We start from the raw sequence: 17,869 nt of genomic DNA, 5'->3' as shown, positions 1-17,869 counted from the left end.
AGTTCAAAGATAATATTTCGATAATGATAAAACTTTTAGTGCAAATGATGAATGAGATTGGTTTCCATGAAAGAACCGTGTTAATGTGAACTGCTTCGAGTGAGACTACTATAACGAGAGGTACAAAACATTAATGTAGTTAATTTGCTTCCATTAATGTTCGCTATTACAATGTTTGCATTGGACAGAAGTACATGACCTATAGAAAAACGTTTTCTTTCGTGAATTCATAATGTTTATCCATGTTTTTCCTAACATATAATAGTTCAATTTTCCTTTTCTACCCGCTCTCCGAATTCCTGCTTTCTCACTCTATACCTTGGTTTCCCTTGTCCTATCAAAATTTGTTCTCCCTGCTTCCTTTTTCGTTAATATCCTTTCATCTCTGTGCCTGTTGTTTTCTAATTCTACTTTTCTCCCTTCAGATACTATATGTTTTCATTAGTTTGCTTTTCTATTTCTGTCCTCTAGTCCTCCGCCAGCTTACAAACTATATCGTCTCCTTCTCAATTCCTCTAGTTTGTCTGCTTTCCACCTTTTCACCTTTTCCTTTATGCCCTTCTCTTTTTATCTCATTTCCATCTCCCAGGATTGCGCCTCTTAAACGAATTTTGTCAGGGACTCTCCTTTATAACCAAACTTCTTGCCCACCTCCTCAAGATCTTTAATTAGAGTACACCTACACAATAAAAGCAATATGATATGCAGAACGAAAGTGACCAGTGTGTAAAGTTCGCTAGATGTTTACCCACCCACCTGCGTTATCCATTGTCATCTAGGTCACCATCTGAAACGGACATGGGATAAAACAGTACTGGTGTCAATTTCTAAACCAATACCGAACTCCAATACAACTATTAACACGAATCTAAGAGGACCGATACTAGATCTAGAGAAAACTCTTACCACAATTACCTAAATGAGATGTTTATTTAAAATATAAATGATTTATGGATCAATTTGACACCTTCATAATGCCCATAAAGTTTAACAGTGTATACAACATAATGATGGTTCATCAACAAGCATAATGGATGGATGAATGACTTTCATGTGCATAGTTATATAGTGACATTGAACCTTATACCATATGAAGTATATAATGGGACCGTCCCGCATGGTCTCCTCTGTGCAGCTTGCCGAAAGATCCCAGAAAAAATAGCTCTCCCGAAGACCCGTCATCCAGAACCTTTGGCCCAGCATTGGGACTAAACAAATCCATCCAACGGATTTAACCACTGACTACAGTATCCGGCTTACACAAAACCCTCAAATTTCGAGTGTTCCCATTAAATAACCGTATTTTTTAATATTGTTTCCGTAACGTGGATAGCTTCCTGAGAAGATTCATCGATACCGTTACAATATAGAGAGAAGTTGCTATACAGAAACTCTAGTTGTGCTCACATCCAAAGCCAGAGAACTAGAGGTAATTGGGTTTCCTACCGATCGGCACTTTGAAACCTTTGTTTTTTTTTCAATATTTAAATTTACCTATTTAATAAACCATTATGTTGGTCTCTTATTTTGCTGGCATGACTGTCGGCGCCACCAGTATTGTCCAAAAAAGGCCGAGAACAGACTGTTGATCAATAGCCAATCCATCGTCGAGACTACGATGTTGTAATATACATCTCAATGCAGCAAGTACAAATATGGTCAAAGACAAAAAGAGGACATGAGTAAAAATAAATTTCCTAAAGGACGTTAAGTCATTATGGATGCTTGGGGTTTCCTGAAGTTATTGAATCCATTGATATATTTAGACTGACCGTACTTTGACCACCGTGACATTAAGCATGAGATTCTGACGTTAATTTACTTCCTAAATAAGTCTTCCTATGCCGTATTTTTGATATTTTGCTATAAGATATTCAATATGGATCAAGTTTACTATGATCTAATTAACTTTCCAGAGACTAATACAATGTCTTTATATGTTACAAGAAATGAGGACGAAGACGAAAGTAGTTACGGCGGACAATCCAACCGAAATTCATATGACGAGAAAACAAGCTGTATTACTAGAGTTTCTGCAGTGAAATTCGGCAATAGTGCTATTAGATAAGATGATTGTTTGATGTCTTTAAAGATAAGCTGACAAAACTTTCTGATAATATGCTATAAATCGCCGGATATGAATCAGATCCGGCTGCCCCATTGATACGTTAAGGAACGCTTTGATATGACGTCCACGGTGTAGGGTATTAATATTAATAGATATACGGGTATGTTAGTACAAGATCGGATGAGATAGATTTACAGAGAGACAGAGAGAATGAATGAGAGGCAGACCGAGAAAGAAATTATTCTCTATTTCTACAATTGTTACGTATATCTTAATGCTATGATTTATTGCGTTTTGTTTTGAGACCACTACTTCTCGAATCTTGGAAATAATGTGAGTCGGTGATTATGTTATTCCTAAATAACGTAAATAACATGTCAACAGAAACTCAGCAAATCTTCCAAGGCAACATTCTTATTGCATTTATAAAACTAGGATTTAATCATTTAAACGCATTGTTATCAAAATTCATCCGGTTTAATATGTTTGAACCTTGGTTTTATAAACTCTTATATTGATATTGCTCACTCGTCTCTGCGAACAGTTCTCGGTTGGCTTGAAGATGTTAATACGAGTCCAGAGGACCAACGGCTATGACAGCAGCTGCGTTAGTGAATGTCGAAAGTGTATCCGTAATCGCTTTCAAAATGGCAGATGGTGAACGCAAAAAAAAGGAAAGGCTATTCCACAATACAGGCGTGGAAAATATAGATATTCAAATGGAAGTAGTCATCGGTTGTGACCTCGCCGTTGAACAAGTTTTATTTTTAACAATGGCCAAGTCAGTCAAACATTTCCGAGGTGCTTAATGCGGAAAAAGTATGCATCCATGATTCCACGTAATACGGAAACCAGAATTATTAACCTACAGGATCTGGAACTTACTGGGTAGCATACTTGATAACAGCCAATACTTTCTTTGCATTTTGACTCATATCGACTTTAGGAAGCACTTAAAGTTGGTGATCATTTAATCCGGGGTTGGTTGAGACAAAGTCGCCTGCCACTACCGTTCAAACTCGGTTCGATGGGCGAATATGTGGCCATCTTGTTAAAGCGTTGTATACACGTCTTCAACCGCAGACACTGATTGACTTTACATTGAAGTACATGCAATGCCGATTGACATTTACGTGCGATCAAACCTTTACTTGGCCAGGTCAGCGTTTACCAGCCCTGCTGTTGTTGATGTCTACCCGGGTGAGACTGTAAGTTTTGAAGATCGAACTGGCAAACTTTAAACATTTAATGTGGATAGTTAACATGTATCACGGGAAAATAAGCAATAGAAAAGATCGACAAGTATCAAGCCTTGAAAAATTCAACAAATAATTTATTTCCCTACAGCACAAAGTAAAAATGTAAAACGATCTTATGATAATGCGAATTAAATCCCAAATAATCATATAATTTATAACACTACTCCTAATGAATAAAAGTCTTAAATATACTTTAAAGGTATTCCAACAAAATAACTCTGAAATGTTGATGTGCTGTGGTAGCTGAGTCATGGTGTTGTACTAAGAGACTTTCGTCGAATCACAGTAATACAAATTCGTAAGTCCTGGTTTGAACTCACTCTAATTCCCAATGAATGTATCTTTCCAAGTATATTATTTTTATGAGCTCTTTATATTTCCAGTGAACAAATAATTTGAAGAATTAAATCGGGTCCAAATGAAATACTGGACACAACAATAATAAAACTGATTCGGATAGATCTAACGCACGAATAAAGTTCCCAGTAAACAAGGTTATATAGTCTACTACTTGAGCTCAGGTCACGATCAGTAATTTTTAAATTAATCTATTTCTTAATGGAATAAAAAAAATCTAGATTATTATGTTACCAAAATCAAAATGCAAAATGTAGTGTCTGAAATTTTTTATATGGAATTACAATAACCCAAATAAGATGTTTTATACAATTGATAATGATCTTAATATTAATTTCTCACACTTATAATTATATTAGCAATGTATTGGATGGTTACATAAGTAAAACAATTAATCAATTTTGTCAGGTTTACAAAGAACTTGATTTTGAACAAGGTATGATGCAAGATACATTCATACTGACCTACACCATATAATGAATAAAATAAATACAAAAAAATAAAATAAGTAACAATGAATGAAAATTAAATATACATAAATATAGTCACATCGGTGAAGATGGAGAGAACAGAGACTCTGGTACAGTGGTTGTATTTATCTTAAAGTCTGACAAATACGGTATCAAACAATACAAAGAATACTGCTGAAATGAGTGGAGACCTTATGAAAAGAAACTGAATTTTGCTAGTTCGAGAATCCAGAGATGTTGATGACAATGTTTCAATATGAAATTAAGTCATGCTAAGGTCCCATTCATATCAAAATCGTAGAAAAGGTTGTTCTATCCCATCTTGTATCTCATCTGAAATCAAACAGTCTTTTTTAGCAATGTACAATCTGCATATCGCCCTTGCCACAGTACTGAAACTACTCTTCTAAAAGTAGTAAATTACATTCTCTCTGCTTTGGATAGTGGAAAGATTACAGTCCTCACCCTCATCCATGTTGACTTGTTTGCAGGATTTGACACAATACACCATGATATATTACTTCACCGTCTCCAGCATGAATTTGGCATTCATGATACAGCCTTACTGTGGTTGAAGTCCTACTTGGTCAACAGGACACAAATTGTGGCTGAAAATGGAATACACTCCAGCCCAGTTGATCTATGTTGTGGTGTTCCACAGGGGTCTGTTCTTGGACCTGTTCTATTCATTCTATACACTCAGCGGCTCTCAAGTGTCATACATCATCATCCAGTGTCTCACCAATTGTACGCTGATGACACCCAAATACACAAATATAGCCTCCCACCTGAAGCTGATGCTACCATCCAAGGTGTAGAGAGGTGCATTTCTGATGTTAAATCAGGGATGACATGTAACAAGCTGCAGATGAATGATGATAAAACTGAGGCCATTATGTTCACAACACAAAGACTTTCTCATTCACATCCTTAACCGCAAGCAAAAATATCAGCAACACCAACATTAAATTCACACAATCAGTACGAAACCTAGGTGTTACTATGGACAGTACTCTCACATTGCAACAACATGTCATGAACATATGCAAGGCTGCATATCTTGAGCTGAGACGCATCAGCTCCATTCGCAAATATCTTTCAGTTGATGCCACTACAAAACTTGTATGTTCATTAGTACTTTCAAGACTGGACTATTGTAACTCAGTTATGTCTGGTTCATCTCAATATCTACTCCAGAAACTTCAAAAAGTTCAACACACATCTGCTCTGATCATACTTAGAGTACCACAATCAGAGCACACGTCCCTTGGCTATCCATTCGATCCAGAATCAAACACAAAATTTATTCTCTGTGCTACGTTTCACTGACGGACTCCAGTCCGACATACCAATCCGACCTCACAAATGTGTATACACCAGCAAGATACTTACGCTCCTCTTCTGACAATCGTATACTCATTATTTCCACTAAGAAAACAAAGTCATATGGACAGCGTTCTTTTGCATACCAGGGCCCAGCAACGTGGAATTAATGCTCACTGAACTTAGACACAAAGACACAGTGATCCCATTCAAGACTGCCCTCAAAACTCACTTATTTCGACTGCAAGAACAAACTTAAAGACCTAATAATGTTTCCTACCTTAAATATTTTCAGCAATATTTTTTATGAACCTCAGGATTCTTTATTCAGGTCAGATTCTAATGCTAAATCATATAAACCGTGTTTAAGATTAATAAGGACTGACTTTAATAATTGAGATACATGGGTAAAATAATGCAACTGATGCGGTAATAACCGTCTTTGGTGTTTATGTTTACGATTAGATTTAACATTACTACCAGTAAAACGAAATCATTATCAATGTCATTATCACTGGTGACCTGTTCCAAACCATGCTTTTAAATTCCACAACGTTATTTCTTCATTCGGAATTCATCACCTATATGTTGAATGTCTGCTTCTACAGTCAAGAATAATTTTATTACGGGCCAAAGAGAAATTAACCGTTGGGACCACCTTGATATATTATTACCGGCTAATCATCGCATGAACAGGAAAAATGTCCAATTGTTGACTGCGCCACCAAATGTGAAAACACTCAGGAATTGTTTTTACATCGATGAACGATTATTCAGCAGGGATGCATTGGCCTGTGTCACGGTTCTTGGGCAAAGATGAGAACTATCGTTTCAGGCATTATTCAATGGCGTAATTTGTTTGCTTCTGTATGAACGTGGTGCAAAGTCCCCAGAACGTACGATTGCCAGAAATTTAAATACTCCACAAATATATATTTCCTATTACTGACAGTTGAATCACTAAAAAGGGCAATTGGTAAGTAGTGCCTGAGAGTATAGCGCCTGATCAAGGTCGGCCTGTCGAATAATTATACTAGCAATAAAGTTACCAACAGAACAAAATACCATCAGTGTTAAAGACCTGAAAAAAATCAATGCAGAGCATTAACCTGAAAATTAAGTCAATCAATAACCACGTTGATCCTAAAATAAAAACGCATGTATAATTTCAATGTGGGTATGCCGCGGCAGCAAGTGTTGGTCTGAGTGTGAGTATCACGACCACGACCACCGTCATGGAAGCATCTGTGGGAATTATTGTCGGAGCTGTATCGATGGTAACCGGTGTCGTTTGTGGAGCTGCCTAAGTAATTTCGACACGATTGCATTCACAAATACTTGTTTATTCGGACATTTTCACTGCAGCACAAAGTGGTCTCAGTACTAGGTCACCTCCTACGACGGGTGTGTTCAATAGGAACTATGTCCAATGTACATTTATCACCTGACACGGTGTACCGTCCTCACGTAAACGATCGTGTCAGACTCTTTAAGACATTACTTACGAAATTTAATCTATTTGTAATGCAAAGTACTTTTTACTCACGGGAGAACATAATTGTTTTCGAAATCACTGATAATTCCTTATGGAACCTCTCACTGCATCACGCTATATATTATACTAAACTTTCTAGTGTATTTGAGTGGTGTAAAGGTAATGTGTTGGCTAGTGGTGAGTGGTGTAAAGTTATAGTGCTTGCTAGTGGTGAGTGGTTCAGAGGTAATGTGCTTTATAGTGATGTGGAGTATAATGGGTCATGTGAGCGGTGTAAGGGCAATTTGCTTGCATGTGGTGAGTGGTGCAAAGGTCATGTGATTTCTAGTGGTGAGTTGAGAAAAGGTAATGTGCTGCTAGTTCATCACGGTTAAATGTCAAATAAGCAGTTGGAGCTTTACGTGGAGGGTTATTTTCTGAATGTTTAAATTTATATAAATAAGTTTTATCTTATTTGGTCTTCAGAATTCATGGCGTTACTTCATTGTCAATGGGAAACGTTTTCAAACACCATGATGTTAAAACTTTAAGAACATTTTGTATTTTAAACGCTCGTGATCAAACCTACATTTATAAGTATAGACATATCCTTGATGGCAGCTTCTGGTTGGAGAGAATCATATGAACAGCAGTACCTTCTTGATATGCATGTGTTTGAAACATGAGCTTTTTTCAGTTACAGGTACAATAACCTTAAGTTTTACTAAAATCTTACATTCATTATCAACCAATCCTGGCAAGCTAAACCATCATATACACTATTCTACCTCCATCCATTAGTACCGTTATTCCTTCATTGATTTATAATTTTTTCCCTCGTACTATCTTTTCGTTTCTGTCTTGAATTCTCGTATCAGATATATTATAGAAATAATTGAAACCAATATCCATCCAATCGTTCTACTGTTTACTAAAATGATTCGTACAAATTTTCCCCCATGATTATTCATGCATATTTGTGTGTGCTCTCGCAGAGAGAGAGAGAGAGAGAGTAAAGCCAACAGGTTTTGTAAAGTTCAAAAAATAATTTAATTCTCAAAACGAAATTATAAGAGGAAGGAACGGTATTATGAACTGAATCAAAAACAATTATTAACAAGTAATATTCAAGTCTTAAAAGAACCAAATGAATTTCAGATCATCAAATGTCTATGTCAAAAAAGTATTGTCCATAATTCATGTTGAAAATATCATAACAGTCCCAGAATAATATTCTAGTCTGATGAACACTTTGTCGTTCCAATGAGAAATCCTAGGAAACGCCACCTTTCAAAGTATCTAAACACAACACTGAACACATCTATAGACTGATTTCAACATGTTAACTTGGAATCTGAAACCAAAGTAGGAATATATTTGATTGCTCAGTTCTCTTTTATGAACACCGTCGCAATATACCACACGTGACAGCTCTTACTACTCAGTCAAATATTTCAAAATACCTATTCATGAAACCTGTCGCATCAACTGGGAAATACCTTAATTCTTCTATAAGAAAAAAAACATCCGTTAACCCTACTGTGAAATAACTCAAAATTAGTAAGCATGTCTTATTATTGATAATAATATTAATGATGGCAAAAACATATGTCAAAAGCTATATATAGATCAAACGCAATCAATGCTCGTAATAACTTAAAAAGGCATATGTTTGTTGTATAATTACAGAGAGATCGTCATAACCGCGCGAGATAATCGACCATAGCAGTACCATTTTTTGATTCAAAATAATAAAAGAACATAATGATTGTGGGCTTAACCTCTGGTACAGATTTCTATTTATCCTTGAGTAAATAGCGTCCTTGAAAAATACTGCGATCTCTGGACTTGTTCTTTATATATATATATATATATATATATATATATATATATATATATATATATATATATATATATATAGTGTGTATGTGTCTCACTGTGTGTGTGTGTGTGTGTGTGTGTGTTGAGGGCATGCAAATGCACGGCTGAATGTATATACATTTTTGCTACTCATGGAGTTCAAATGTTTATAATAATGCACAATAGCGTTTCTACAATGCAATAGAGCTTACGTCATGGTAATGGTGTCGATGATAAAATGACGAGGTGGGAGGGCAGTGCGCTATGTTACCATTCATTCCGTTCGTTCTGGAGATCCATCGGCAAAAAATAAGATCACGAGAAGAAAAATTATAATACACTTGTGCAATTTCCTTTGTTACTGCGATCTTAATTAGCGACCCTACTCTTTATTAAAATAATACACGTTTGAATTATAAGAATAACAATTACATTAATAAAAACTCCTGAACTTTTTTTCATATCTAACACTAATGTATACAGTGTATATACTTCATTGGCAAGAAATTCATAAATTGTCTTTTCTGGGGCCACTTTGTCAGGATTTTGACAGTGGATTAGTGCTAAACATAAATGAAAACAAATTTATACGTAAGAGGAAATCATACGATATACACAACATTTAAACATTACTGTAATAAAAAATCAAGTTGTATTAGCCCCATTATGAACTAGTACGCACAATGCATGCAAAAGGCACAGTTTAAGATGTGTATGTATTGGCAATATGCTTGATGAGAACTGAATATTTAGTTGTTGTTTTTATTTCTTAAACTATACCTTTCTAAAACTAAAATATATAAGGAAGTGAGAGAGAGGGGTATCTTTAAGCCATGTAAGTTTCACCTTAATCTGATTAAGGACTGGACATTATTCTTACAGTACCTACTCCTTTGTATCTCATTTATAAATATTATAAAATGGCTTTCACATTTTCAAAAATTTTGTTTAATGTTTTTCGGATTTCGATAATTTTCTCATTAGCATTGCAAATTTAGTACCAAGTTTGATGTTGGAGAGTTTTTCGTATCATGTTTTGATATATTTTTGGTCCGGTAAGGTGTATTATAACTTTTAGTTTAGGTCATACCTTGGACATAATATTTCTGATTCCATTAAAATTCCTTGGCAATTTGAAAACGTCAGCTCTGCTTTTAGTTTATGCCATGTTATTACAATATTCTGGAATTGGTGTTAGTCTCGACTAAATTCCCATTAATTGGAACGGGGATTTTAGTACCAATGTTTGTGAAAATTTTATGTTTAATATAATATTTTGGAACTTGCAGCATTTCTTCTCAGGTCAATTTTATTTTTAGCATTTAGAAGTTTAATCTAGGCCATATATATCCACTAGACATAATGAATTATTTCGCAGCCATCTTTCTATATAATTGACGATTATTTCAAGGGACTTTGAATATACATTGTGAAAATCTCTCATTACTCTACTGATATCATCATTTCCTCGATCCTGGATTTAAAAAAGAACAAAAACAATTTGTACTTTGATGAATCTTGAATGTTATGCAACGTATGTTTCACCTATTTAGTTTCATTGACACCTATAATAACTCAATCCAAGATGGACCGAACATGTGGAAAATAGACACTCGTAGTGACCAAAATGCTTCCACATTACCACCACCCCCAAACTACGAAAGGATTTTTTTATTTGCATCCATTACAGACAGAAGATAATGTCCACGATGAACTTCTAGTACTGTCCGCATATTATTGCATGCCTTACTTAGGCAGAATTGCCTAATCGTGAAATGGCATCGAAAATTTCACTAGCAATCTACATAGAGCCGAAATACTTCTATTGTTCTGTTTAACTACGTTAAACTGTATATATATACATACATAAACAAACGCAATCACAAACAAGTATGCATATTTACATTCATACATATAGTCATACATACATACATACATACATACATACATACATACATACATACATACATACATACATACATACATAGACAAGCTTGAATAATCATCCATTAGCAAAGAATATACCTTTAAAGATTATTCATTGCTCCATTTGAATCATAATTCTCTTTGTTACATAGATAAGTTTTGCTTTTGTTGTTTTGGTATAAAACCATGTAATAATAATGGTTAGGTATCCAAAAATGTTAATATCTATCTTTGTTACTTAAACAATGGTGTATACTTTTGAAATTGCAGGCAGGAGGTGAAGTAAGAATACTTATGCACGGTTAAGAAATGGCAGGAAACCGTTAATGTTGCCAATCGTCACGCTGGTAAGCAATTACGTTGTAAAGCAGTGCCAACGCTTTTCAGTTATGAAATGGCTCGGTCACATTTCAGGAAACCAGCATTTGAGACTGAAGATATACAACCATGTAAAGTTCGTGAAGCCTCATTTTCCCTTTCGGATTGTATCATCCAATGAAGATATGATCAATGACATTTAACGCAAGGTGACGTTTAATAATATTTCTGCACGCAAATTATTGTTTGATATGATTAATACGTTTTTCGACTTTGTTTTGAATGGAGAATTCTTACTCAGGCTAACGTCAGTCAGAAAGCAAAGAGGTTAACTTCCTAGTTTTTCATAAATCTGTCATGATATTTTATGGGCGACAACATGTACTCAGAAGTACCTTTATTCTAATGCAGCAATCATAAACTATAGTTATCAGCGTTTGGCAACTGACAGTAAAAGTACGTCCTTATTCGGTCACATCTTCCCCAACCCATGGCAACTTTAAATGATATATATTCTCATTGTCTATTCTTTTCCTTTTCTTAATGTGGAATCCTCTTCTACTGTTACTAAAAGAAGTATCTGAATAAGATAATTCCCCAAAGAGAATTGCTATCCTCATCTTCTGTGATCATCAATGAAACTATTTTCCTGGAATAAAATTTACGGTGAGGATAAGGGGAGCATGATGAAGAACAAACTGTAGGAATAATATTCATTGTGATTTTTCTCTTAATTTTGTTATATCGTGCAAGCGACACAAAGTATTCTATTTTGATCAACGTTAATACATGTATTGGTTTAACCCATATCGTAACCATCTGGAAAAAGAAAACAAATCACAGAACAATTCATCGACTTATAGTGATGTACAATAATTCCAAGTGCAAATTTTTTCCAGTTACTCCTCCTTACCGCCCCATCAAGCTGTATTTAACAACATATATGCAAAACTGATGTTTCTGATGCAATATATTTATAAAACTAATTTACTACATTATTTTTATCAGGGTGCACAAGGTATGTCAGACATACATAAGAAGCAATAAATGTAGATCTGTAGCGTACAATATGTTGCACACTAATAGAATACCATATTTGAATTAAAGAAATGCTTGCAGTAGGTAGTAAAAAGCATATATAAATATAAATAACCTACGAGATGTAAGCCAATAATTGTACAGTCTCAACCGTATATATATATAAAAGAGTACTGCTTTTAAAATTTTGTATTTGCAATTTTTATAGACTGTAATGTGGTTATTACAAATAATAAATAATTAAACCTTTCAAAGTACACCAAATTGTTGGTACTCGTAATAAACACATTAGGAAAAAGTGGTGATATTTACCAGAAAGGACTCCACGTGGTTTACGCCTTTCGAATTTACCGATCGTTGACATCTTACCAATGTTCTCTCAATTTACCCAAGTGTTTTGGACTTTATCGTGGAATGGTCGTACGACAAATAAGATGTTACTTAATGGTGAAATATTTCAATATTCTGTAGATATTACGCTTATGGCATTAATGAATTCAGCAGAACTAATGCTTAGCTTAAGATCTATCAAATTCAGAGAGGGTTAAAATTTCTTTAATCTCATTTTGCTTCCTAATTTTTTGAAGATATATGTACCACTATCATTCTAGCTAAGATATAACTAAAGTTAATACAAAATAATAATAATAATTCATAACAATAAGAATAATTCATAATAATAACAATAATAATTATTAATAACAATAGTAATTATTATTATTATTATTATTATTATCATTATTATTATTATTATTATTATTATTGGTAAGCTGTATAATCTTATCCACGGCTGTAAACATAAGAAATTATATTTTTATGTTCGTAAAAGGCTGATATTATGCTAGAAACTTTGCTGTTCAATAGCAAATTATCCAGTAAAATGACAGTATCGAATTCAGTTCAAGCTCTTGAATGTATAATAAAGTCTCTGATTTCGAATTTGTAACCGAATACTGATTTAGTTACAGAAGTAATCTTATTTTGAAAAGGTTTATTCTTCATACATTTATTCAACACAACTTCGTCAATTCTGATGCGTAAACGATATTTACTATAGCTGGAATTGAATTTGTGGACATTGACCGACGTCCAATGCTTTATTTTTTTACATCGACATAAATTAGCTGCCGAGACGAGTTTGGATCTTATGATCATATTTTTTCCGCATAAACATCATAATGTATGGGTTAGCGTTAGTTTGATATCCGGTATAGTATAACATTTATTGCATCACAAATTTCGCCATGTTGGCACGTTGCTCTGATAAATATATGATACTTACTATCAAATCCTCGAATGGACCAGCTAACTTCGTTGTTGTTCATAAATTTGCCACTTGGCAAGTAAAATAAAGCATTACAGTGTACTTTTATTAACATGAAATGATCATAAAACAATAACCAGTACATGATATTAAGCAAGAATAAGTAGAAGACTTTTGCTGGATTCACTTCTCTCATCCGACTCATTGTGATTATTCATAACGAAATATCTCTCAATATCTTAGAAATATTTCTAAAAGATCTTCATATTATTCTGTAGCTTATTATTTTCGTCTTTCTCCTCTTCTTTTACTACTACTACTACTACTGCTACGACTACTATCACTATTCTGCGAAGCATCAGGAAAAGTAACTATTTAATCTTATAATACCAGAACGATTATAACACCATCAACAATAGTAATGAAAAACAAGATCTACTACAACTACTACCATTAATATTTCGACTACTGCTACTAGTACTATTAATACCTCTATTTATATTTCACCTTCTGCTTCTTTACAAGTCTTACCTTTGTAAAGATTGTGATTCTTTGGTGTAAATTCTGCATACTGTTGTATTATATATATATGTTCTGCACATTGTCAAGCTATCTTGAACTGCCTCCGCTGGTTTATAATTAGATAACCACATAAATATAACCTTTGGTCCACTTTATTCTTCATTCAGATGTTCTTTTCTATTCTACATCACTCGCAATATTTTCTTTTGCTGTTGAATTATTTTTCTTTGTCTCTTTCCCTTAAGCAGTATAGCTACAACATGTTTCATTCTAAGTAAAGAAACTGTATGATTAGGGTTTTATGCATTATTTATTGTGCAAATGCACATTTGGAACAATTAGCTTATTTTTTAGTTTAAAAATATGTTTTCGATACCGATAAAAGTTTAGTGCAAATGATGAATGAGATTGTTTTTCATGAAATGACCATGTTAAAGTGAGCTGCGACGAGTGAGACTACTATAACTAGAGGTAAGAAACATTAGTGTAGTTAATTTGCTTCCATTAATATTAGCTATTAGAATGTTTGCATTGGACAGAAGTATATGACAAAATAGGACGAAAATGGATCTATAATTAATTTACCCTTCTGAAACAATAATTGGAACGTGAGTTTTAAAAGACAGTGGTATGCACTCAAAACGAATCTGTACATGCAGTTAGGTCGATTAGTACAAAACGGCTTGTTTGCATCACACTGTCAATCACGGATCGAATTGGTGCATGCATGTCTTGCAAGGAATATTTATTTTGTTTTATCTTGATTACTGTGAAAGACATGTTCAAATGAGAATGTAAATCATAAGTATTTCGTTTGCACCTTTCTCGAAATAGAAGGTCACAATAGTCGCGTGTGACACTTGGCTTATCCTGCACTGATGTTATACAATCCAAAACACAATCATATATTTATGATTATATAAATCTACTTAAAGTAGTAACGCACACTGACTGGGGTGCTGATAGAAAAGTCATATTCAGTTTATATAGAACGTGTATTCGTTCCAAACTGGACTATGGTTGCGATGTGTATGGTTCAGCCAGAATGTCATATTTGAAACTGCTTGATCCAATTCTTCATCAGGGAATGACCCCCTTTGGGAGCATTTAAGACATCCCCATCTGAAAGCCTTCTAGCTGAAGCGAACGAACCACCAAATAGATCTTTCTAAAATTCTGAAAATGTCCATCTTCGAAACACCACAATGGCTACTTAAACAACCAAAAGTACTTTTTACACTACACGAAGGAAAAAAGTCTGAGACAAACCCTTCCTTCTTCCACAGCTTTTATCACCTTGTGCAGTTGTATGCAATATACATACCGTTCCTTTTTCAATACATTTTCATCACTCTTTATTAACATACCTTTTCTTTACTCTTCATTAGCATACACCATTTACATCCCAGTCGATCGGTAAGCTTTATTTTTCACCGTTGCCATGTTATCGTTTTAATTTCAACTATTTGGTTTTGATATCGCTGGTCGATATGAGACTTTTAATAAGTTTAAAAGATTATACATATAACATTTTGTTTGGCGCTAAATAACCCAACAGTGCTGATGCGCCGTTAAAATACAATCAATCTATCAATCAATCTTTACAAGAAACTGAAATAACAGTTGGCATATCGTCTATTTGCCTGTTAGTATACGTTTTATTTTCATTTCTTTTGGTAATACATTAATACATCTTAAAATAAAAGAAAATAGCACATGCAAATCGGATTAAACGTTTATTTGATGTATGAACCGTGCCGAAAACAAGGCTTATTTATCGACCAAACAAATCATTTTATTTTGACCAGCTTTGTGCGAGTTCCTAATGATATAGCATATAAACGGACAAAAATAGAAGGGATAGTGGATTTGATAAACCGTTCATTCAATATTACAAACACGATTTTCCGTGTTTAGAAATCTTAGGAAACCTCTCTTGTATGTATGATAAAGAGGACACATTTGCTTTCAGATTTTATGAATGATAATGTTATTGCAATTTTAAATTCCCTATTATTGTTAATTCAACTAATTTAATCAACAAGAGACAGTCGATTTAATTTCATATGTGGCTTCAACCAACATTGCATCGAAGGTTACTTTACTCATTTAGTTGCTAAGGCAGCGATGCTCTATGAACCTGGGACCCAAATCTGTAATTCATAATTAAAACAAGGAAACGCAGTGACTTTCTACTTCCGCCTACCATACTGAGGTAATACAATTTCATAATAAAGACATCTTACAAAGACTTTAATAGGGTGAAATCAGGTGTACAAGGTCATGTTTATCAGATTGAAAGTGAGTGTATAATGTCATGTTCATTAGGTTGAATGCAACAGTAAACGGTCATAGACATCATGGCGAAAGCAAATGTAAATGGTTATGGTCACCAGGGTGACAGCAAGTCTACAAAGCCATGTTCATCAGGTTGAAAGCATATGTACAAGGTCATGTACATTATTGCGAAAACAAGTGTACAAGATCATGTTCACCAGGTTGAAAGCAAGTGTACAATGTCATGTTCACCAGGTTGAAAGCAAGTGTACAATGTCATATTCATCAAGGAGAATGCAAGTGTACAATAGGATGGTCATCAGAATGAAAGCAAGTGTAAATGTTTATGGTCAACAGGGTCAAAGCAACTCTACAAGGTCATTATCTTCAGGTTGAAAGCAAGTGTACAATGTTATCTTCAACCGGTTGAAAGGAAATGTAAATGTTTAAGGTCAACGAGATGAAAGCCAGTATACAATGTCATGGTCACCAGGGTGAAAGCAAGTGTCCATTGTCATGATCACCAGGGTGAAAGCTAGTGTGCAATGTCATTGTCATTGGAATGAAGTGAACAAGGAAAATACATGTTTTCATTGCATATAACATGCATCAGTGTGACACAGTCAATAATTTTATTAGTGAATGTAGCAAACAAGCCACTTGAAAGGCGAGAACTAAATCCATGACAAAGAAGTCTATCTATGCGTTGGCTGCTGTCTCTTTTTGCTATGACACTTCTTAACAAGATTCGTTGCTTTACGTGTCAAACGGAAAGGTAATAAAGTCAAGATATGCGATATTGACATAATATCATTATTTTAAAATCTAGTTCTTAAGAGGTGCATAGTGTTTAATGTGCAGAGCAAAATGGTTTGTTTTCATCTTAATGCCGTTTAAATATTCTCCTATTACTTACAAATACCGATACGCACGTCACCTTTGTAAGAATCTATTCTGCCATTTTATCTCGGTAATGGTATAAATTGCGTCAGTTACAAGGATTATCCTCAGACTCTAACCATATTGTTTGTTTCCATATACATTATATACATTATAATTGGGCATTAATGAATCTACCAGATATATGTACGTTCAGAAAATTTAGATTACTATTGAAATTAGCTCATTCATATATATATACATATACCATTTGCTCAGCTTATAGATACCGGTAGAGAGTGTAGAGTTACTTACATGAATGTTTGTATATTAGGACCGAACTTTCTACTGCTGGTGTAAATTCAGGAACTCTGTGGAACTTGAAATTATTATTGCTGTTGTTATTGTTGCTATCCATGTTCTTTTCATTGTGAGAGTTATCATCATCATTATAAGCAACGTTATGAAAACGTGGTGTTTGCTGTGTAGTTGCTTGCGGGTTAGCTTAGGTTCTGGGTGGTCCAAGTCATCAATGTCTATCGTATTTGCATCCATCGCATGTTTGCACTGGTACTCTTCCACCAGTGGTTTGTATTCTTTATGGATATCGGCCGTTACGGCAGGTTTTGCGAGCACATCCCCTTCGCCTGTCTCTGGCGACACCAATATGGTCGCTTCCCCTTGGCATGCTTGTGTCCTTCACATCACGCGTGGCTATTACAGCAAGCTAGGTGAGTTATATTTGCTGCACAAGAGCATGCATTAACTGGTTAACATGGTTGAGAATCCCGTCGGTTGTGCGTTATCATTGAGATAATCTCACCCAATGGTGTC

The sequence above is a fragment of the Sinohyriopsis cumingii genome, unplaced genomic scaffold (assembly GCF_028554795.1).
Source record: "Sinohyriopsis cumingii isolate HCF-2022 unplaced genomic scaffold, ASM2855479v2 utg000160l, whole genome shotgun sequence".
Taxonomy (NCBI): Eukaryota; Metazoa; Mollusca; class Bivalvia; order Unionida; family Unionidae; genus Sinohyriopsis; species Sinohyriopsis cumingii.
This window is presented reverse-complemented; position numbering follows the sequence as displayed.